The 23,321-nt window shown below is 41.8% G+C and overlaps 1 protein-coding gene across 1 annotated transcript in view; it reads right to left on the bottom strand.

Annotated features, from left to right (window-relative positions):
• mbnl1 (muscleblind-like splicing regulator 1) overlaps positions 1–18,159 on the bottom strand; it is a 746,553-nt gene extending 728,394 nt beyond the window's left edge. The window contains exon 1 of the mRNA XM_072572067.1: positions 18,129–18,159. The gene's annotated coding sequence lies outside the window, so the exon portion shown is untranslated. The remainder of the gene's footprint in view (positions 1–18,128) is intronic.
• Positions 18,160–23,321: the final 5,162 nt, after the last annotated feature.

Genomic DNA, 23,321 nt, shown 5'->3' with positions numbered 1-23,321 from the left:
TGGAGTTGTGTGATTTTTAACTTTGTCTACCTGGAGAGTGGTATTGGTGAGACCGCACCTGGAGTATTGTGCACAGTTTTGGTCTCCTTATTTGAGGAAAGATCCAGTGACATTGGAGGCAGTTCAAAGAAGGCTCACAAGATTGATCCCAGAGATGCAGGGTTTGTCGTACGAAGAGCGATTGAATAGCTCAGGCCTATATTCTCTGGAATTTAGAAGAATGAGGGAAGATCAAATTGAGGTATTCGAGATGATAAAAAGTGTGGATAAAATAGATGTGGAGCGGATGCTTCCTCTTGTGGGGCATTCTGGGATGAGAGGTTATAGTCTTAGGCTAAGGAGTAGTGAATATAGAACAGAGTTGAGGAGTAACTACTTCTCCCAAAGGGTTATGAACCTGTGGAATTTGCTACCTCAAAGTACGGTGGATGTTGGGACAGTGAGTAAATTTAAGGAGAAGATAGTCAGATATTTAACTGGTAATTGGTTGAAGGGATATGGTAAGAAGGGAGGAAAATGGCGGTGAGGAGCATATCAGCCATGATCGAATGGCAGAGCCGACTCGATGGGCTGAATAGCCTAATTCTGTTTCTATGTCTTATGAACTTATCATGCAACAGCTAACTTGTGCACAGCAAGCTCCCACGCACAGCAGCGCAAACGTCCGGGTGACATTCGTGACACTGTTTAAGAGATTAATAGTCACTAGCTCATTGGGGAGAGACTTCTTGCACATACTGGCCTTAGTTGGTAGATGTTTGATGAAGACAGGTATTACTTTTCACTGGAAGCAGTACCTGGAAGATTCACTGGGAGATGAATCCCTGGTATGGAGGTTAGGAGAAAGGGCTAAATAGGGTAGGACACTACTCCCTTGGAGTTTAGAAGAATGAGAGGTGTTCTCATTAAAACATGTCGGAATCTTAAGGGGCTTGACAGGGTAAATGCTGAGAGGATGTTTCCCACATGGGAGAGTCTAGGACCAGATGGCACAGTCTCTAAAGAAAGGGGATGACAGTTGAAGACAGACATGAAGATGAATTTCTTCTCTCAATGGGTTTAGAATCTTTAGAACTCCTTGTCACAGAGAGCTTTGGAGCAGAGTTCTCAAGACTTCGATAAGATAGAAGCTGGGAGATTGTTTCCACAGGTAGGTGAAACTAGTATGAGGGGGCATAGTCTCAAACTAAGGAGGAGCAGGTTTAGGACTGAGTTGAGGAGGAACTTCTTCACCCAAAGGGTTGTGACTCTGTGGGATTCCCTGTTCAGTGAAGCAGTTGAGACTACCTCGTTAAATGTTTTTAAGGCAAAGATATACAAATTTTTGAAAAGTAAAGCAGTAAGGGTTATGGTCAGTGGGCTGGTAAGTGGAGTTGAGTCCAGCCCCGATCACATTGTATGACAGGGCAGGCTCGATGGGCCAGATGGCCTACTTCTGCTCCTATTTCTTATGCATATTTAAGACTGAGATGGACAGATTCTTGATCAGGAAGGAAATCAAGGGTTACAAAGAAAGGCAGGAAAATAGACTTGAGGAATGTTAGATCAGCCATGATCCTATTGAATGGTAGAAGAGTTTTGAGGGGCTGAACAGTCTGCTTCTGTTCCCTTATTTTACGGTTTTATAATCTTACTTTATAAATTGACTCAAATATTGCACCATTTTGTAAGATGATATACCTCCATGTATAAAGTTTTTTCTTTAGTTTCCACCCTGAGAAGACTGTATTACATTTATATTTTGTATGTTGTGGTGAAATTGGGCCAAATTAATTGTTTGTTCCTCAGTGCCCAGAGAAAATTAGAAACGAAGAAACACAGCAAACAGGAATTGGCAATTTGGCCTTTCAAGCCTGCTCCACCATTGAATATGATCATGGTTGATCACTGAACTCAGTGCTGTGTTCCTGCTTCCTCCCTATATCCTTTGATCCATTTAGCACTAAGAACAATATCTGACTCCTTGAAGATGGTTTCATGTTGCAGTAACCACGAACTGTAAAATTCAGCATCTCATTCAGGTCAAAGAGCACTCAGAAACATTTGCGCAATCGGGACTGAGTTACACATCGGGAAGACTGAATAGGGAATCAAGCAGCTGCTTTGGTCTTTTGTTTTTCTGATGTTTGCTCACAAATCACTAGAATTACTGATTCTAACTTGTCATGGGGGTGACACATTCACAGCCTCTGGGTTAACCAGCGACCACAAAAGTTAGACTAGGCTGTCACTTCACATCATGTCATTCCTGAGTCACCTCTGAGTCAGAGAGCTGTGGCTTCAAGTTCCACTCCAGAATTAAGCACAAAATCTAAGGTGCACTACTCAGGGAATGCTGAACTGTTGCAGTTGTTTCTTGTAGATACTCCCTACAAGATTTCTGTTCACATTTTTTTTTGCCAGGATCACCTGTCCTGCACCTATTGATTATGGCAATGCAAAGTTTGCTTCATGAATGAGATGCTAAGCTGTGGCTTTATCAACTGAATGGACTGGGCTTGTACACGCTGGAATTTAGAAGATTGAGGGAGGATCTCATAGAAACATATAAAATCCTGATTGGATCAGACAGGCTAGATGTGGGAAGACTTTTCCCGGTGTTAGGAAAGTCCAGAACTAGAGGTCACAGTCTAAGAATAAGGGTGAGCCATTCAGGACTGAGATGGGGAAGAATGCCTTCACTCAGAGAGTTGTGAACCTGTGGAATTCTCTCCCACAGGAAGCTGTCGGAGCCAGTTTCAAGAGGGATCTGGACATGGCCGTTGTGGCTAAAGGGATCAAAGGATAAGGAGAGAAAGCAGGAGTGGGACACTGAGATTGCATGATCAGCCATGATCATATTGAATGGTGGTGCAGCCTCAGAGGGCTGAATGGCCTACTCCTGCACCTGTTTTCTATGTTTCTATACTTAACTGCCCTCAGAGATGGAGGTCAAAGATCATAAGACCGCATTTTGAATTTGACTTCACTCAAGACCCCTGATCAACATTTAACCTTCAAATGTTCCCATTAAAGTCAACTGTCCAACCAATTATCACAAAGTTATTCCTGAGGTCTTGCTGCATGTCCATTAGTGGCAAAACCGGACAAAAGCAATGTGCTGCAAATGTTAAACAAGGCTAAAAGGAGACCAGAAGATGGAGCTTTCCATCTTGCACGCATCAGAACTTAGACACAAGAAACAGATTTGAAGGAGCTTTTTCTACTGCTTGAAATAAGGATGCTGTTTGGTTGGCATGGAGATGTGGTAAGAACAGTTAACTATCAATCTTAAACTATCTAACAAAATTCTGATTGGTCAGAATGTTGCTTTGGGAAGGCAGCAGGGAATAGCTATCTCCATAACCTTTTTTTTTGGCAAAGGTACATGTGTCAAATTCCCTTTGTCTACATAAGACAGGGTCTTGGGTATTTTTATGTATGTAGTTTCTAGTAGATCCAAATGCATCAGGTTTGTGAGCCCTTCTGATGAAGCAATGTTTAAGCTCTGTACTATCAAACAAATAATTCAAACTGCAGATGCTGCAAATCTGAAATCAAATTCGGAAAAGATGAAAATAGTGAGCAGGTCAGGATGCATTTATTTCAACAGTGATGACAAATCATTTCCGTAACTAACCTTTTTCATTTAAAACAAAAAATTGACACAATTGCTTATACTGACACGCATGTCTTTTTATAACTACCCGGTAAGCCATCCAAATTGGGATTTCGTTGTGATCATGTTAGGTAATAAAATCAATCAGTCAGCACAAAACTAATGATGATAGCTGACAGCTTCAACAGTTTCAAAGTTTATGCATTTTATGTACACATTCATGTCTACTTTTAACGATCCTAAAGGTCACCTGACTTCTTCCAAACGGCGTCTGACCTCTCTCAAAGGGCTTTCAACATCTTACAAATGTATCCTGGACCATATCAAAGGGGTCGTTTACCTTTTCCGACAGGTATCCTGGCTCACCAATGAGTTCTCAAGATTCAGATCTCTCTATATCACACTTGGGAGAGGCAGCAAGTGATTTCTATGAGCTGCTTTCTATGGGAAGCAAAAATGTATAATTTGGAACCTGGCCCCATTATGAACCTTGAACATGGTAGGAAACTGGTTTCAGAGTGGGACTTCTGAATTTAGGCCACTGTTGACAATTACATGGAGACACAGAGAGCCTTGCAGCCTGCACTGAAATTCAGATTTCTATGTTAAAATTCAATAGATTAAACAGAATGGATAACATTGATAGCCCAAATGGTTCATGCTAAGCGTTCTACTCTACACAAAGCTTCTATCACATCTTTTTATATAATTCTATTGCCTTTTCTCTTATGTGTTTATCCACTTAAATATAACTGCTTATTACCATAACTATTCTTGTTGCACTGATTTCCATGTCCTAACCACTTTCTAGATAAAGAGGTTTCTGCTTAATTCCTTGATAAAAATCATTCGTGGTTAATTTATGTTCATGGGTCTAGTTTGATACCTTTCCAATTAAACATACATTTTTGGTATCTATACTGTTTAAGGAAAGAAAGAAAACCAATTTCCATTGTTAGAATTATTTGGTTATGTGTGTGCACACATTTGTGTATCCGTATGTGTGTGAGTGCACGTGTATGTGGGGCTGTCTGTCCTAGTCTGTGTGAGTGTTTTTGTCTGGTGTACGTGTGTGTGTGTGTGTGTGTGTGTGTGTGTGTGTGTGTGTGTTTGTGTGGGTGTGTATGTGTTTCTGTCTGCTATGTGTATCTGTATGTGTGTGTGTATGTGAATGTGTGTGTATGTCTGTGTAGGTGTGTGTGTGTGAATATGTGTATGTGTGGACATCTGTATGTGTGTGAATATGTCTGTGTGAGTATGCCTGTGTGTGTGCATGTGTAAGAGAGAATATGTCTGGGCGTGTCTGTGTGAGAGTATGTCTGTGTGTCTGTGTGTGTGAGAGAGAGTATGTCTGTGCGTGTGTGAGAGTGTGTGTGTACGTCTATGTATTTCTGTGAGAGTGTGTCTGTGTGTATGAGTATGTCTGTGTGCGTGTGTATGTGTGAGTATGTCTGTGTGTGTGTGCATGTGTGTGTGAGTATGTCTGTGCTTGTGAGTATGTCCATGTGTGTGTGTGTGTGTCTGTGTGTGTGTGTGAGTATATCTGTACGTCTGTGTGTGTGTGTGTGTGTGTGTGTATGTGTGTGTGGGTGAGAGCATGTCTGTGCGTGTGTGAGGGTGTGTGTGTGTGAGTATATCTGTGCGTGCGTGTGTGTGCATGTGTCTGTGTGTGTGAGAGAGTGTGTGTGTGTGAGAGTATGTGTGTGTGAGAGAGTATGTGTGTGACAGTATGTGTGTGAGAGAGAGTATGTGTGTGTGTGTTAGAGTATGTGTGTGTTAGAGTATGTCGGTGCGTGTATGTGTGTGTGAGAATATGTGTGTGTGTGAGAGAGTGTGTGTGAGAGAGTATGTGTGTGTGTGAGAGTATGTGTGTGTTAGAGTATGTCTGTGTGTGAGTATGTGTATGAGAGTATGTATGTGTGTGAGTATATGTGTGTGTGTGAGAGTATGTGTGTGAGAGAGTATGTGTGTATATGTGTGTGTGTGAGAGTATGTGTGTGTGAGAGTGTGTGTGTGTGTGAGAGAGAGTATATGTGTGCACACTCATGCACCACCGCTTCAGCTCTGAGTGACCTCACCATTTTCTGGAACCACAGACCGTGTTACTTCCTGATGTGCTGATTGTGGCCAGTGCTCCTCAACATCAACACTTCCTTGGAAAAACAATCCCTTGCACTTGGAGATTTATGGGAATTGATTGGGCAATAACTACCATAAAATTTATAAGCCATACCTTTGGCTTGCAAAACATTTAAACATGAAAATGTTTCCAATATTTACTGCAGTTTCCTGTTTTCTGTTGTTGCAAACGAACTGTCAGTTCTAGTACCATGCTTATAAATATTAGTGTCCCACTGACATCATTCACAAGCTGCAGAACCAAACAACAAGGTTGAGAATATGACAGTTTGAATAGAGAATAGCAAATATTTCCTCATTTGCAATATAAAGCATGAGACTGGTGTAAAAACTCAAGGCAGTAATTATATACAGATCCATCCAAGGTAACTTGGAGTTATCAAGGCTTCAGACTTGGCTTGGGATCAATTCCAATTACTGCTCTAAGTCTCAATACGAGCTATTGTGTATGGGAGGAGATTAATCCTACCTCCTGGGTAATGTTCTGGGTACCTGGGTTTGAATCCTGCCACAGCAGATGGTGGAATTTGAACTCAACTCACTAACCATGAAACCATTGCTGTTTATTGGAACAACCTATCTGGCTCACTAACGCCCTTTAGGGAAAAGAAATCTGGCATCCTTACCTAGATCCATATAACTTAGTTGCCTCTTAACTGCCCTCTGGGATGATCAATAAATGCAGACCTAGCCAGCAATGTCCTCATCCTGTGAATGAATATGTGCAATGTATTCCCCAAGATACTTTGTGAATTCAAATGCTGAGAGCTTTGCAGTATAAAAGATACCAATACAGAATATCCCCACCAATATAAAGTAGAGAATGTGGCCAATCTGCCTCTTTGGGGTTCCACGAGTCAAGTCATACTTGCACTTTTGATGCAATTTTAATTCTCAGCTGTGCCTCACAGCTACCATTCCCACCTTTGAGTCAGGGGTTTGTAGGTTTAAGAGTACACTAGTTCACAAAATAGAGGTCAACTTCCTCTAACAGTGTGAAAGTCAATGATGTGAAACCATGTGGTCTCTCAAAGGTCCCATGGCATTATTTTGATGCAGAACAGGGGAGTGATCCTGTATCCTGGCCAATGTTTATCATTTGATTGACATCACAAAGAACAGGTTCACTATCTATGGGTACATGGTGGTTGTGGAAGCATGCTGCGTGCAAATTGGTGAAAGCATTCCCTCTAACACTTCAAAGATACTTCAGTAGCTCTGCAGCACTCTGAGATCTCAGAGGAGAAACATCTTTACACAGAGACTTGTTAGAATTTGGAAAGTGCAGTCTGGGAGAATGGTGGAGGCAGATTCTATTGGAGGTTTCAAAAGAGAGCTGGTCATATATTTGTAAGTGATGAAGCGAGAGGGCGATGGAGGTGGGGATGGAGAGTGGGATTAGCTGGGCTGCTCTTTCGGGAGCCAGTACCAACATGATGGGTCAAATGGCTTCCTTCTTCCCTGTAAAGTTCCATGATTCATCAGGCTATGGCAGGTGTAATATAAATCTAGGACTAGCTCAGGTCCATGACAAAGGGGTCCATTAGCAACCAATAACTGGAGCTCAGGGCTTTCAGGGACCTGCTGTGCTCGGCTCAGGAGATGGAGCAGGTCACATACAGTACCAGAACTCATCAATCCTGTCCCTGTTCCTGGGACTACCTTGTAATTGATACTTGAAATAAAGCTCTAGCTGTTTCCTGTCAGGCGTTAATCTTCAGCATTATTTTACTCAACATAGAATCAAAGAGTCATAGTGATGTACAGCACAGAAACAGACCCTTTGGTCCAATTTGTCCACGCCGACCAGGTAACCCAACCTAATCTAGTCTCATTTGCCAGCACTTGGCCCATATCCCTCTATACCCTTCCTATTCATATACCCATCCAGATGCCTTTTAAATGCTGTAATTATACCAGCCTCCACCACTTCCTCTGGCAGCTCATTCCACACAAGCATCACCCTCTGTGTGAAAAGGTACCCCTCAGGTCTCTTTTATATCAGTCCCCTCTCACCCTAAACCTATGCCCTCTAGTTCTGGAGTCCCCGATCCCAGGGAAAAGACCTTGTCTACCCTATCCAAGCCCTTCATGATTTTATAAGCATCTATGAGGTCATACCTCAGCCTTCGACACTCCAGGGAAAAAAGCCTTAGCCTATTCAACATCTGTAGCTCAAATCCTCCAACACTGGCAGCATCTTTGTAAATTATTTTCTGAACCCTTTCAAGTTTCACAACATCTTTCTGACAGGAAGGAGACCAGAATTGCACACAATATTCCAACAGTGGCCTAACCAATGTCCTGTGCACCTGCAACATGACCTCCCAACTCCTGTACTCAATACTCCGACCATTAAAGGAAGGCATACCGAATGCCTGCTTCACTATCCTATCTACCTGTGACTCCACTTTCAAGGAGCTATGAACCTGCACTCCAAGGTCTCTTTGTTCAGCAACACTCCCTCGGACTTACCTTTAAGTGTATAGGTCCTGCTAAGATTTGCTTTCCCAAAATGCAGCACCTCACATTTATCAAAATTAAACTTCATCTGCCACTTCTCAGCCCATTGGCTCATTTGATCAAGACCCTGTTGTAATCTGAGGTGACTTTCATCACTGTCCACTATACCTCCAATTTTGGTGTCATCTGCAAACTTACTAACTATACCTCTTATACTCACATCCAAAACATTTATATAAATGATGAAAAGTAGTGGATCCAGCATCAATTTTTGTGGCACTCCACTGGTCACAGGCCTACAGTCAGAAAAAAAAACCCTCCACCACCACCCTCTGTCTTCTACCTTTAAGCCAGTTCTGTATCCAAATGGCGAGTTTTCCTGTATTTCATGAGATCTAACCTTGCTAACCCGCCTCCCATGGGGAACCTTGTTGAGCGCTTTACTAAAGTCCACATAGATCATGTCCACCGCTCTGCCCTCTTTGTTACTTCTTCAAAAAACTTAATCAAGTTTGTGAGGCACGATTTCCCATACACAAAGCCATGTTGACTATCGTTAATCAGTCCTTGCCTTTCCAAATGCATGTACATCCTGTCCCTCAGGATTCCCTCCAACAACTTGCCCACCACCAAAGTCAGGCTCACTGGTCCATAGTTCCCTGGCTTGTCTTTACCACCCTTCTTAAACAGTGGCATCATGTTAGCCAACCTGCAGTCTTCTGGCACTTCACCTGTGACTATTGATGATACAAATATCTCAGCAAGGGGCCCAGAAATCACTTCCCTAGCTTCCCACAGAGTTCTCGGGTACACCTGATCAGGACCTGGGGATTTATCCACTTTTTTGCATTTCAAGACATCCAGCACTTCTTCCTCTGTAATATGGACATTTTTCAAGGTATCACCATCAATTTCCCTCCATTCTATACCTTCTATGTTCCGTTCCACAGCAAACACTGATGCAATATACTCATTTAGTATCTCCCCCACCTCCTGTGATCCCACATAAAGGCTGCCTTGCTGATCTTTCAGGGGACCTATTCTCTCCCTAGTTAGCCTTTTGTCCTTAAAGTATTTGTAAAAACCCTTTGGATTCTCTTTAACTCTATTTGCCAAAGCTATCTCATGTCCCCTTTTTGCCCTCCTGATTTCTCTCTTAAGTATACTCCGACAGCCTTTATACCCTTCTAAGGATTCACTCGATCTATCCTGTCTATACCTGACATGTGCTTCCTTCTTTTTCTTAACCAAACCCTCAATTTCTTTAGTCATCCAGCATTCCCAATATCTACCAGCCTTCCCTTTCACCTTAACAGGAAGATATTGTCTCTGGACGTCTGTTATCTCATTTCTGAAGGCTTCCCATTTTCCTGCAATCCCTTTACCTGTGACCATCGGCACCTAATCAACTTTTGAAAGTTCTTGCCTAATGCCAACATAATTAGCCTCCCTCCAATTTAGAACTTCAACTTTTAGATCTGGTCTATCCTTTTCCATCACTATTTTAAAACTAATAGAATTATGGTCGCTGGCCCCAAAGTGCTCCCCCACTGACACTTCAGTCACCTGCCCTGCCTTATTTCCCAAGAGTAAGTCAAGTTTTGCACCTTCTCTAGTCGGTACATCCACAGACTGAATCAGAAAATTTTCTCGTACATAATTAACAAATTCCTCTCCATCTAAACCCTTAACACTATGGCAGTCCCAGTCAATGTTTGGAAAGTTAAAATCTCCTATCATAACCATCCTAATATTCTTACAGATAATCGAGGTCTCCTTACAAATCTGTTTCTCAATTTCCCTCTGTCTATTAGGGGGTCTATAGTACAATCCCAATAAGGTGATCATCCCTTTCTTATTTCTCAGTTCAACCCAAATAACTTCCCTGGATGTATTTCTGGGAATATCCTCCCTCAGCACAGGTGTAATGCTATCCCTTATCAAAAATGCCACCCGCCCTCCTCTCTTGCCTCCCTTTCTATCCTTCCTGTAGCATTTGTATCCTGGAACATTAAGCTGCCAGTCCTGCCCATCCCTGAGCCATGTTTCTGTAATTGCTATGATATCCCAGTCCTGTGTTCCTAACCATGCCCTGAGTTCATCTGCCTTCCCTGTCAGGCCCCTTGCATTGAAATAAATGCAGTTTAATTTATCAGTCCTGCCTTGTTCTCTGCTTTGCCCCTGTCTGCCCTTCTGTTCTCAACAGTACCAGTATCACATTGATCTCTTTGCTCACTATCTCCCTGGGTCCCACCCGCTCTCCACCACCCCCTTCCCCCCACCCCCCCTCCACCCCCAACACCTTAATAGTTTAAATCCTCCAGAGCAGCACTAGCAAATCTTCCTGCCAGTATATTAGTCTCCTTCCAATTCCTGTGCAATACATCCTTCTTGTACAGATCACTTCTACCCCAAAAGAGATCCCAATGATCCAAAAATATGAATCCCTCTCCCATACACCACCTCCTCAGCCATGCATTCATCTGCTCTATCTTCCTATTCCTACCCTTGAGAACATTTCTGCATCTTCTCTGAGATATCCTTGATCCTGGCACCAGGGAGGCAACACACTATTCTGACTTTTTGCTGCTGGCCACAGAAACATCTGTTTGTGCCTCGGACTAGAGAGTCCCATGACACAATTGATCTCTTGGAAGCCGACATACCCCTCTTTGTATTAGAGTCAGTCTCAATACCAGAAACTTGGCTGTTCGTGCTACATTCCCCATAGAATCCATCACCCCCTACATTTTCCAAAACAGTATACTTGTTTGAAATGGATATAACCACAGAAGACTCCTGCACTAGCTGCCTACCTCTCTTACCTTTCCTGGAGTTAACCCATCTATGTGACTGTATCTGAGACCTTCCAAGAACTGCCAACCATCACATCCCATTGCTCTTGTCAATTTCTCATTGCCTCTAACTGTTCCTTCAACCAATCCATTCAATCTGAAAGGATTCACAACCAATGACATTTATTGCAGATACAATCCTCAGTAACACCTAAACTCTCGTTAAACTCTCATATCCGACATATTCTATGAAAGGCCATTTTTGCTTCTTCCAATCTACAGACCCAGAAAACAGCACTGTCTATTCCTCTACAAAACACTGCTCCAGGCTAATTTAACAGTTTGCCTTCTATTTTTAAGTTTGATCAAGAGATATATCTCAATAAAACATATAATCAAGAAGGAACCACCTCTGCTCACTACTGCAGACTTTCTATTGGCCACACTTAAAAAAAATGCACTTATCTGTTTCTGTGCTGTGACCTCTCCCAAACAGGTTCCTCCAAGATCAGTTGTGAATTGCACTGTTAATTTTCCCAGATGCACTCCGATGTCCAGCAATACATGAATTCAAACAGCAAAGGCAGTAACTGCGCTGGTTTGCTGCTGTATCAGTTAGCAGTGTGGGTTTCTTTGTGTGTGTGTCTCTCTCTCTCTCCTGCACTGACCTCATCTTGTGCTGCCTTTGTCTGTTTCTTTCTCTTTTAAAATTGCTGGTTTTTTTGACTTTTTTTCTCCAAAGTTCCAAAACAATGCAACAGTATATAAAATAATAATTGCTGCTCCTGAAATTTGAGGAAATCACCTCCAACACCTAAAATACCTCAAAAAAGGGAGCAGCCTGTTACAGCCAGAAAGTTTTCCTGTCCTCCATCTTGGATTATCCAGAATCCTACACTTTGTTGTCGTGGAGCCAGGGACTCCTGGTTGTAAGGGCCCACAGCAGGGACTCCTGGCTCTAATGGGAGCAGAGCAGGGGCTCCAGGTTTTAATGGGCACAGAGCAAGGACTCCTGGTTGTCATGGGCCCACAGCAGGGATGCCTGGTTGTAATAGGTGCAGAACAAGGACTGCTGGTTGTAATGGGTCCACAGCAGGGACTCCTGGTTGTAATAGGTGCAGAACAAGGACTGCTGGTTGTAATGGGCCCACAGCAGGGACTCCTGGTTGTAATGGGCGCAGAGCAAGGACTGCTGGTTGTAATGGGACCATAGCAGGGACTCCTGGTTGTAATGGGCAGAGAGCAGGGACTCCCGTTTGTAATAGGCCCAGAGCAGGTACTGCTGGTTGTAATGGGCCCACAGCAGGGACTCCTGGTTGTAATTGCGGCAGAGCAGGGACCGCTAGTTATAATCAGCCCAGAACAGGGTCTGCTGGTTGTAATGTTATAGCCAGAGAGGGGAATTCTGGCGTCATCGAAGGAGCAGCAGAGCCAGGAACTCCCGGCTGTGGTAGTCCTGGAGCGGGGTCTCCTGGTTGTGGGGTGAGGTATGCCCAGTAGTGAAAAGATGGCATCTAAAGTGGGATGACTACTACATTGGTGAGTTTGGTAGAGAGGCGGTCGCGATCTCTCTTTCAGTTACTGGACACTAGGTGTCAACGTGGACTGGGTTGGAAACACTGTTATTCGAAACTCGTTATTTCTTTATTTTTCTCATTTATCCCTATGATCTGTAATGCTGGATTTTTTTATTTCTTTATTTTGTTTTTCTTTCCGAAGAATTTGTTCTGAAGAATCTGTACCGAGGTACCTTTGTAACAAAGATGGCGTCGTAATGTGGTGACTTCTAAACTTTCACTTTGCTCTTTTGTGACAATTAAACTAATTCAGTTCAATTCTGGGTACTGCTCTCAGGGTAGTTCAAGACAAACTATTGGGGAACCCCAAATGATCGGCTTGGTGTTGGCATGGGCAGTGAAAGTGCAGTGACACTTTTCCTCTTCAGAAGAAATGTCTGCAAATTTGATCAATGTCTGCTCTTCTTTTTTCTATGTTTACAAATTTGTTAATTTGCTAATCCTGAGCATTTGTATTTCAGTGCATTTTTATAAACAAATTCTCCTTCATTCGAGTTTAGCTCATTGCTTAATATTAAAATGAGATGGTTTTCCACTTTCGATTTTTCATTCAGCATTCAGTTAACCTGGAAGGTGTGATGGCTCAGTGGCTAGCACTGCTGCCTCACAGTGCTAGGGTTCGGGGTTCCAATCCACTATGGTGACTGTCTGTGTGGAGTTTGCACATCCTCCCTGTGTCTGTGTGGGTCTCCTACAGGTGCTCCTCCCACACTCCAAAGATGTACAGGTTAAGTCAATTGGCCACATTAAATTGCCCTACTCTGTCTAGGAGTGTGCAGGCTAGGTGGACTAGCATGGGAAATGCAGGGTTATGGAGATAGGGTCTGGGTGGAATGCTCTTCGGAGGGTTGGTGTGGATTTGATGGGCCAAATGGCCTACTTCCACACTGTAGGAATTCTATGATTCTCATGGATAAGGAATAGTATGAACAGAAGAGCAATTACTCTCCTCTTACTTGTAAATTATTCTGCAATTCAGGAGGTATCATCCTCTGTAATGAATAAGTAAAATTTTATCGCGTATGTCAGTGGCAGGTGTGGGGAGTGTAAAGTCTGTGTATGCTGCCATTACGAAGCTAAACAATTCTTGACTATTATGACAGTAACATTGTGTTAATGTGATCTCGTGGACTGATTTTGATCCTTCAAGATGGCCAGAGAGGAATATTCTGGAATACTTTGTTAACTACTGAGTCTGAATTTACTGTCTTTTTGTTATAATCACAGACCAAACCATAAAATTAGTCATAATCTGAGACAAAATCACCATAATATGTTACAATCTGGTTAGGGACTAATAACGTCTTTCACTTTGATGTAAAGGTGTGATCCAGGGGACTCCCAAGAGAAAAAAGCCACAGAATCAAGCAGTTATGAACAAACAACAAGACTTTATAAGTTAGAGCCATACTACCCCTTACAACATATGTTTAACTCATTTTTCTCACCCAGAATAAAATGCTGTTAACATGGGTAAGACACTGTAATCCAACTGTCCACATCGCATGTCCAAGAGTAAATGTGATCAAAACAGATCTCTTGGATTTCTCAGCATTTCCCCACAGATCTTAGTGACATCATGTGTCATTAAAACTCGCTAAACTTCACAAGGAATTACAATTCCTCACTTCTGCCTTCAAATTCCACTTCAAGAGCCACTGTATCATGAACTTCCTCAATGACTGCTCCTGTTCTATCGATCACCCTCCTTTCTTAGGTCCACAATCCATTTGACTCCAGAAGTTGTCCTTCCATACTTATTCACTGACATAACTTCAGCTTTGCACTAACAAATAACTCCTACTCTTTTGTTAAAAGTACATTTTCAGCCTCTTGTAAATGCATTCAGTGACTGACCATCACAGTAACTGAATTTCTAAAATAAAAACTTACGGACTATAAGGCAGGTTTCTGCCTGAGATCTTTCTTGTCAAATTATAGAGATGTACAGCATGGAAAGAGACACTTTGGTTCAACTTGTCCGTGCCGATCAGATATCCTAAATTAATCAGGTCCCATTTGCCAGCATTTGGCCCATATCCATGTAAACCCTTCCTATTCATATACCCATCCAGATGCCTTTTACATATTATAATTCTACTAGCCTGCACTATTTCCTCTGGCAGCTTATCTCACACACACACACACACACACACACACACACACACACACTGATCAGCACTGCTGCCTCACAACGCCAGATTCAATTCCCAGCTCAGGCAACTGACTGTGTGGAGTTTGCACATTCTCTACATGTCTGTGTGGGTTTCCTCCCACAGTCCAAAGACATGCAGGTTAGGTGAATTGGCCATGCTAAATTGCCCATAGTGTTAGGTGAAGGGATAAAGGTAGGGGAATGGGTCTGGGTGGGTTGCACTTCGGCAAGTCGGTGTGGACTTGTTGGGCCAAAAGGCCTGTTTCCACACTGTAAATAATCTAATCTAATCACCCTCTGCCTGAAAAAGTTACCCCTCGGATCCCTTTTAAATCTTTACCTGCTCGCCTTAAACCTATGCCCTTTACTTTTGGACTTCTCCAGCCTGGGGAAAAGAGCCTTGCTCTTCACCCTTTACATCCCCCTCATGGTTTTATAAACCTCTGTACAGGGAAGTCTGAGATGAACCATTATCTCTCAAGATAACAATTACAAATGCATTGTTCAGAATGGAAATCTAAGCCCATATTTCCTGTTAATCTGAGTCAATTAGACATTTTAACTGAGGACTGTGCATACTTGAATAACGTATTTAAACTTTTGTGACAACTCCAGAATTACCGAGACTTGATTTCCCTCGGCTACATCAGTAAGGAACAATAGCTATCAGTTAGAAATATCATGCCCATCAGCGAGAGCTGTGCCTTTTTGACTTTATGTACCTGACACTCATCCAAGTAAGAGTTAATTGTTGCTGGAGTGCTTTGTCTGAATTTTTCCACAATCATTATTTCCATTACATTTTTGGAGGGTTTTCCTTCAGTGAACAAAACCATTGGATCTTAGAATCCATTCAGCATGGAAGCAAGCCATTTAACCCCGCGAGTCCACAATGGCCCTCTGAAAAGCATCCCATCTAGACCAACCCCACTACCGTATAACCTCACATTTCCCATGCCTAGTCTGCACATCCTTGGATACTATGGGCAATTTAGTATGATCAATCCACTTAACCTGCACATCTTTTGACAGTGGGAGAAAACTGGAGCACCCAGATGAAACCGAAACGGACACAGGGAGAATGTACAAATTCGACACAGTCAGTCACCTAAGGGTGGAATTGAACCTGGATCCCTAGTGCTGTGAGGAAACAGTGCTAGCCACTGAGCCACTATGATCCCACATTGATTCTATAATGCTTCATTTTCCTTGTGAAATCAACTGGATTTTGCTTTCACTGTCTTAAATCTCAGTTGGTTGGCTTCAGGAACAATGCCATTAATATTAAGCACCAGAGTTTTAACCATCTCACATCTCATCATCTAAGAATTGTTCCTCTAAAGACTAGAGTAAACATCCGTCAGGTTACCTGCCAGAATATGAGCAGTATAATAGACGATGAGTTTTTGGCCATTTCAAATTTAAAGCATCTTTCTCAAATGTGAGAAAGTATCTCAATATCCCTCTTTCCTTAAACCTTAGAAAGAAAAGGAAAGGTTTGGGGTAAGTCTTAACTTTTGAATGAAACTTCCCTCCTCATTTGAACTACTAAATTAACTTGCTGCCTGTAACCTAAGCTTTTTAAAAAATCCAGATCATGCTTCCTGATTTCTTTTTCTCTTTGAAGTCCAAGTTCAAACATTTCCCTCTCTCCATTGCCCTGAAATATTATTTGAAACATGTATTAGAAGGTTCTTGCTGCTTGCCTGCTTTCAAGTCAAGATTTGACAGAGCTGAGGGGCTAACTAAGTAAGTTCAGATTTAACCACATTCGTGTGACATTGTTATCATACATTGGCCAAACTGTGTAAGGATGTTGATGTTCTTGCTCAAGAGTGTCGTTGAACCAGTTAGATTTTAACAATGATCTAATAGCTTTCATCATATTGATTGCAATATCTTACTTTGAATTACCTTAATTTGAATTCAGTTGAATGGGTTGCATGATGGTTCAGTGTTTAGCACTGTGACCTCGCAGCACCAGTGACCAGGTTTGAGTCCAGCCTTGGGTGACTGTCTGTGTGGAGTATGCACCTTCTCCCTGTGTCTGTGTGGATTACTGTCAGTTTCCTCCCACAATCCAAAAATGTGCAGATTAGGTGGATTGGCCACGCTAGAACAAGGAGGTGGGTGGGCTTGCTGTGGTAAATGTGGAGTTACAGGGAATAAGGTTGGTGGGTCTAGGTGGGAATGTTCTTTGGAGGATTGGTGCAGATTCAATGGGCTGAAGACCTCTTTCTGCACTGTGGGACTTCTATGAATTGCTATGGTGGTTTCTAACATACATCCCTTAGTATCCCATATCTATATAGCTACCACATCCACATTGCACCATGTTATAAAACATTCCTGAATCCTTGAGTGACACTTGAATCCAGGACCTTCTGTCTTAAATGGACTACCACTGAGCCAAGATGTGACAGGTACACCATATGAGACCCTTAGGGCCATCTGGCACCAAGACTTGACTTGGTTCCGAGCAAAAATGTTGTGTAACAATCCACTCCAAGGCACAATGCTCCTCTCATTCTAATTTAATCACTGTTCCTCAGACAAATGCACCAAATATAGAAGTAATTGCAGGCTGCAAAATGTGTTTATACTTTGCGTTTTTATTTTTTTGGTGGAAATTGTGGCCACTACAGGAAAACAACCCAGCTGAGGTTTCCGTTCCACCAACTGAACCCCGCCTATGTCTCATCTCTGAATTTTATTGAACGACATGTTTTTCGTGTATATTTCACGCTATGAGTCACTCCAGAGACATCATTTGATCAACTGTCGGTACGATATCACAAAATAACTGCCAAATACTGTGATCACTGGGAAGTTTAACTTAAAATCAACAAACATTCTGGAACTATTCATCAGGTCAAACAGCAACCACAAGAGAGAAACAGAGTAAATATTTCATCACTGACCTGAAATGTTAACTCTGTTTCTCTTTATAAACTGGATGCTGCCTGAGGTTAAAAAATGCTGTTTATGCCATGCCAAATTCTCAGAGTAAACTCGTTTTTTTCTATCTCATACATTCACAGCATTGCTCTTTTTCCAAAGTAATTACTGCTTTTCTGATAAATGTGTTTCCCTATATGTTACAGAGCAACAAACGTTTTAGAATTGCTGTTCATTATGCAATATTAATCATGCTACCAAACTACCACAACATACGTATACCTAATGTCACATATACCATTTTGTATTAATGCATTGAGGCATGAAACACATGGGTCAATGCTTATTAACAGGCTGGTGTGCTGTCAAAGCTAAGCATGTCTATATTCTCTTTATTAACAGAAGCATTAACCTGTTTGTGGTGCAGAAAGGGATTTACTTCATAATTATTCATTGTTCGTTGGAGATGTACATTGAACAATAAAAAAAATGGAAAGACTTACCAGATTTTAGAGAAGTGAGGTTATATTAGGATGAACCATTTAAAGCTCTTAGAATCATCAAACTTCACCGGTCTGTAAGAGTTCAATGTACAAAATGTTAATTGGGTACATTCAGCACCAGATAAATTATTAATAAATTTAATTTACCAGAATCCAGGGTCTTTGATGGTTCTCTGTACAATTACCCTCTCATTACAGCCTTTAAAATTACACTACAAAATGTAAGATAATGGGCAGTTATCTCATTCATACGAAACTTGACTGCTGTTTTATAATGGCACAAAAGAATTTAAAGTAAACAGTGCCACAATGTTAAAACAAAGGGTGAAAGAGCTTTTTGTAGTCAATCTACCAATATAGAGGCAGCTTAGTTCTAAATCCTTACTCTCATCAACATCTTATCAAAACATGACCACCTTTGCAAAATCTGGAATAGATTAAACCACACACATTTTGCACTCAACAAACAAGAAGGTTTCTATGTTAAGGGCCAGAACCTTTCCCTATTTCAGGTTCTCAGTGTTAGAATAATGTGCTGCTCTGCAGCACAAATTAGCTCACAAACTCTCCACACTGTTCAATCAATATTCTCTAACCCCAACAATAAGAGTTGACCCTACCATACCAATGTGACACTTTTCCATTTCCCATACAAAACATTCTTTAGCTTCTATGCGTACTTGCCAAATTGACGCTAATTAGCTCTTTATTAGAGGAAATCCTGTGCATGTCGGTATTTGTTCACTAGAACTTGATTGAGCATTTAAGTCAGAGAAAACCTTTATCCCAACAGTCTTATGCTTTGTTATTTTCAACATGAGCAGTCATTTGGTTGTGCAAAACTTTAATATTGCTGAAAAAAAGGCACACTTTATCAAAGATTTTTTTGTCATTCACCAACCAGAGTAGTTAGCAAGAGTACAAACTTATGGAGAAACTAATACCTGTGCTGTATGAGAATAGAATGCTGACTGGTTGGCAAATGTTCTCTGATTGGTAGAGGTGTTGCCAGTACAGAACCAGTACAGACACAATGGGATGAATGGGCTCCTTCTGTGCTATATTTGTTCCATGATTCAGACTTAATGATGACTGACAGTTAAGTGGTAAGCTTTGTTTAAACTTTAAACCAAGCAAGTTAACTCTGATTAGCTGAGCATTGCCCTGGGAAATGAACTAATGAATAGCTGTCACTTACTTTGTTGAGTTGAAACAGGTTCAGTGCATACATATGTTCTTTCTGTCTGCATAGGACAAGCTATATACTAATTCATGTAGCTCTGTGTACATTCGAGTAAGCCACATTGAGAATAAAATTGACAAGCTGAAATTAGTTTTATTTGAATGCTCAAAATTATTCAACAATCTTGCAATCACATACAATGTATGTGTTGTGACCTTTGCAATCCCAGACTGATTGAGTGTAGCCAATACCTTGCTTGCTATGAACTGTAGAACGAATATGTCATTTGATATAATCTACTAGTGTTTGGGATGTTGGACATTCCAGGCATCACACGAGTACTGAAATTCATACACCACTTTATTCATTTGTGACAGGCAGAATATTATTTTGGTTTGACAGCAGCATTTTATTTGTGGTAAACAACACTCATATTGCTACTGCTTGTCAGCAGAGTGAAACAGTTAGCTTCACCTGTTGCATGAACTTTTGAGGTGTCTTACCTTAGGTAGACAGAGGCTCTTTTGGGACCAAAACTGATCATTTTAGACCCATTCATGAACTTGTGTAATATACAGTGCAAAATGATCTGATCAGGATAGCCATCATCCCTGTGACGATGCTGCTCCTTCAACAAGATTTTTTTGTCCTTTTTTTTGCCAAGAGGGATCGTAAAGGCAGAGGTGCCAATTTGTCTGGAAGTGGCGACTTGAAATAATGGCAGAGGAGTGGCCAGCTCTCCCAGTTCAGGGTTTTTTTTAGTTTGGTTTGTTTCAGCAGGCAGTCAGAAACTACTACAGTGAAACAAGGTTCCAGGCTTCAACAGATGTTTCTTGCCTGACTCTTTTCTCTGAAATCTCTCCTGCCTGTAAGAACCTGAGTTTGAATTTGCCATTTGCCAGGGGGTGTGTTTTTGGGATGTTCCGGGTAATGCAAGAGCTCCTTCGTTAAGTTACAATTTTGAGTCAGTTAGGTTTTCAAATAGTTAAGTTATTTTAAATTCTATTTTCTTTCGTTTGTGCTTCAACCGTAGTGTGTAAATAAATTCTGTTTTGCTTAAGGCCGAGTGGGTTGACCAGCAGCATCACTCCTGGAATATCCACATCACACCTGCCTTTAAAATAAGAAAAGTTTGAGTCTGGGGTACCTTTTTAAAGTGTTTTGAGGGGGTCTGGCCTAGTCCATAACATCCCATTGAATGACTTTGACATGTCCTCTTTCAGCAGCAAGCTTAATGGGAACAGAATATCTGGGTCCTTACTGACATAAAGTCTTACAAAACTTGAAACTTTGCAGACAGAAAACAAACAAGTATATGCGCTGTGCCTGTTTCAACTCAACAAAGCAGGTGGCACCCATTTCTCAAGATGATGAGATTAACCAGTCTGATTTAAAAGGTAAATAATTCCTGCCAGTTAACAGTCAATCATCATCAACAGGTGCATTGTCCATGGGAACATCTCTATTAAATTTTAGTCAACTTGCGCACTATCCAGCATTCTCTCTCATACATTATAAATGATGTTGTCACCTTGAATTCTATATTCTGTTACTTTGATGAGTAGGAGACAATATGCTGCAACAATATGTAACTTACTTTAGCAATACCTTTCTCTGTACAGTAGTTTGCTAATACAGAGCAGTCACAATGTCAGAAACATGGCAGTGGAATTAAGTGCTGCAAGAGTCCACACAAACAGTGATTTAATAATAATTAAGTGAACTCTTTTAATGTAGTTGATTGATAGATAATTATTAGCGAGGTACCTGAAAAGATCTTTTGCTATTCCTTGTAGTCCCATGCAGTATGCAGCAGTGAAGCACTCCCTCAGCGAAACACCAAAGTGATAGCCTGGCCCTTTCATTATGTTAAAGCTGTCATGTAAATGTGAGTTGTTGCTGTAACATTGCACTCATTGATCTCTACAAACGTCCCATTCAGAGTCAAGATGAGCTGATACTGATCTACATCTGGAACTTCTCCAGATGCTTCTCCCTGATCCTGGCACTGCTTGCACAGACATTATGGTGGCTCAGGGATTAGCACTGCTGCCTCACAGTGCCAGAGACCTAGGTTCAATTCCTCCCTTGGCCGACTGCTTGTATGGAGTTTACAAGTTCTCCCGTGTCTGCATGGGTTTCCAACGGGTGCTCTGGTTTCTTCCCTCAGTCCAAAGGTGAATTGGCCATGGGGAGTACTGGGATTGGGTTGGGGTGGGATGTTCTTTGGAGGGTTGGTGCAAACTTTATGGGCCAAATGGCCTCTTTCCACACTGTAAGGATTCTGTGGTCCCTGCTCAGTCAAGGGAGCAAGAGCTTTGAAATACTCTGGAATAAAGGGGAAGGTTACAACACACCAGCCAATCACTTCAAAGAACCGTGAGCAACTCAACATGCCAATAATAGTCGTGGAGGGTATGAATCAAGTGCTTTCAGTCTTGAACACCAAAATAAATTTCTAAAAATGTTAATTTGCCACAATGTTTACTCAGGTGACAATGGTCTTTGTTGATGAAATCATTTAACAGTCCATGAAAGAAATCTGAGTTGTTATTCAACAAGGAAGCTCCAAGTAACAGTGCCTTCAGATTTCCAACACCCGCAGCATTTTGCTTTGACCTAAAATCATAGGAGAGTTTTTAGATTAGATTAGATTACTTACAGTGTGGAAACAGGCCCTTCAGCCCAACAAGTCCACACCGCCCCGCTGAAGCGTAACCCACCCATACCCCTACATGTACATCTACCCCTTACCTAACACTACGGGCAATTTAGCATGGCCAATTCACCTGACCTGCACATCTTTGGACTGTGGGAGGAAACCGGAGCACACCCACGCAGACACAGGGAGAACGTGCAAACTCCACACAGTCAGTCGCCAGAGGCGGGAATTGAACCCGGGTCTCCAGCACTGTGAGGCAGCAGTGCTAACCACTGTGCCACCGTACCGCCCACAGAAGCAACTGAAGATTTTATTTTAAAGCTTTCGACTCATCCAGTAGAATTTCCCAAGCATTAAAGGATGCTACAGAGAGCCAGAGGAGTCATATATATTGGCCAAGCTGCAATCAAGGAACAGTTTGACTTAAAGTAAGTTTTGGGTTTCAATGTGCAACGGACTGTGAGAAAACTGCAAGCCCTGAAGTAATATTCAGCAACAGGATTGCAATTAATGTCTCTCACTGGAAGCCTCCTTCAGCTGGAACTGACTCTTGGTACTGGCACTCCCTGTGATGAGCTAGTAGTATTACATTTACAGATGGCACCAAGCTTTGACGCCAAATAACAAATAGAAGAGGGATGAGTAATAATCAAAAGATCTGGATCAACTAAGCAGATGGTGAAGGACGAGCCGATGGATTTTAATGTAGATATAAATGAAACTAATATGGACTGGATCCAAAGATGATGTTTAAAATTGTGGCTGGAGCAACCTGCTGAATAGGTGTTGCTGCACCTGAAAACAAAATGCAAAATATTTGTGAAATAGCTCCACAAGAGGCTGGCATCCTGCCACCAAGTCACACTGTATTTACATGTACACAGTACGTGACACTGACCCAGCTCCCTCAGAGCCAGCTCTCAGGGCAAACAGAACTCCTGACACTCCTGTTTATGCCTGTCAGCCAGGGCTCCCTGATTGGACTTAACAACTCCAATCAGGAAACTCATTTTCTGTGATGAGCAGAGGAGGACTTACAAAGCAATTTTTCAAAGTGCTTAGCAAAAGTATATTCCAGGGCCTGTAAGAAAAGGGGCAATCTGCCATGAGTGTCTAAGGAAATAAGGGAGGCTATCAAATTGAAATAGAGGGCATACAAAGTGGCCAAGAACAGTGGGAAACCAGAAGATTGGGAAAGCTTTAAAGCCACAAAAAGAGCTATAAAGAAAAGTAAGATAGCACATTAGAAAAAAAACGAGCACAGGATATAAAGATAGATAGCAAACATTTCTACAAATACATAAAATGAAAAAGAGTGGCTAAAGTAAACGTTGGTCCTTTAAAGGAT

Source organism: Chiloscyllium punctatum, chromosome 6 (assembly GCF_047496795.1).
Source record: "Chiloscyllium punctatum isolate Juve2018m chromosome 6, sChiPun1.3, whole genome shotgun sequence".
NCBI classification, from domain to species: Eukaryota; Metazoa; Chordata; class Chondrichthyes; order Orectolobiformes; family Hemiscylliidae; genus Chiloscyllium; species Chiloscyllium punctatum.
The sequence above is the reverse complement of the archived record's forward strand: the minus strand, read 5'-3'. Positions and strand labels throughout refer to the sequence as shown.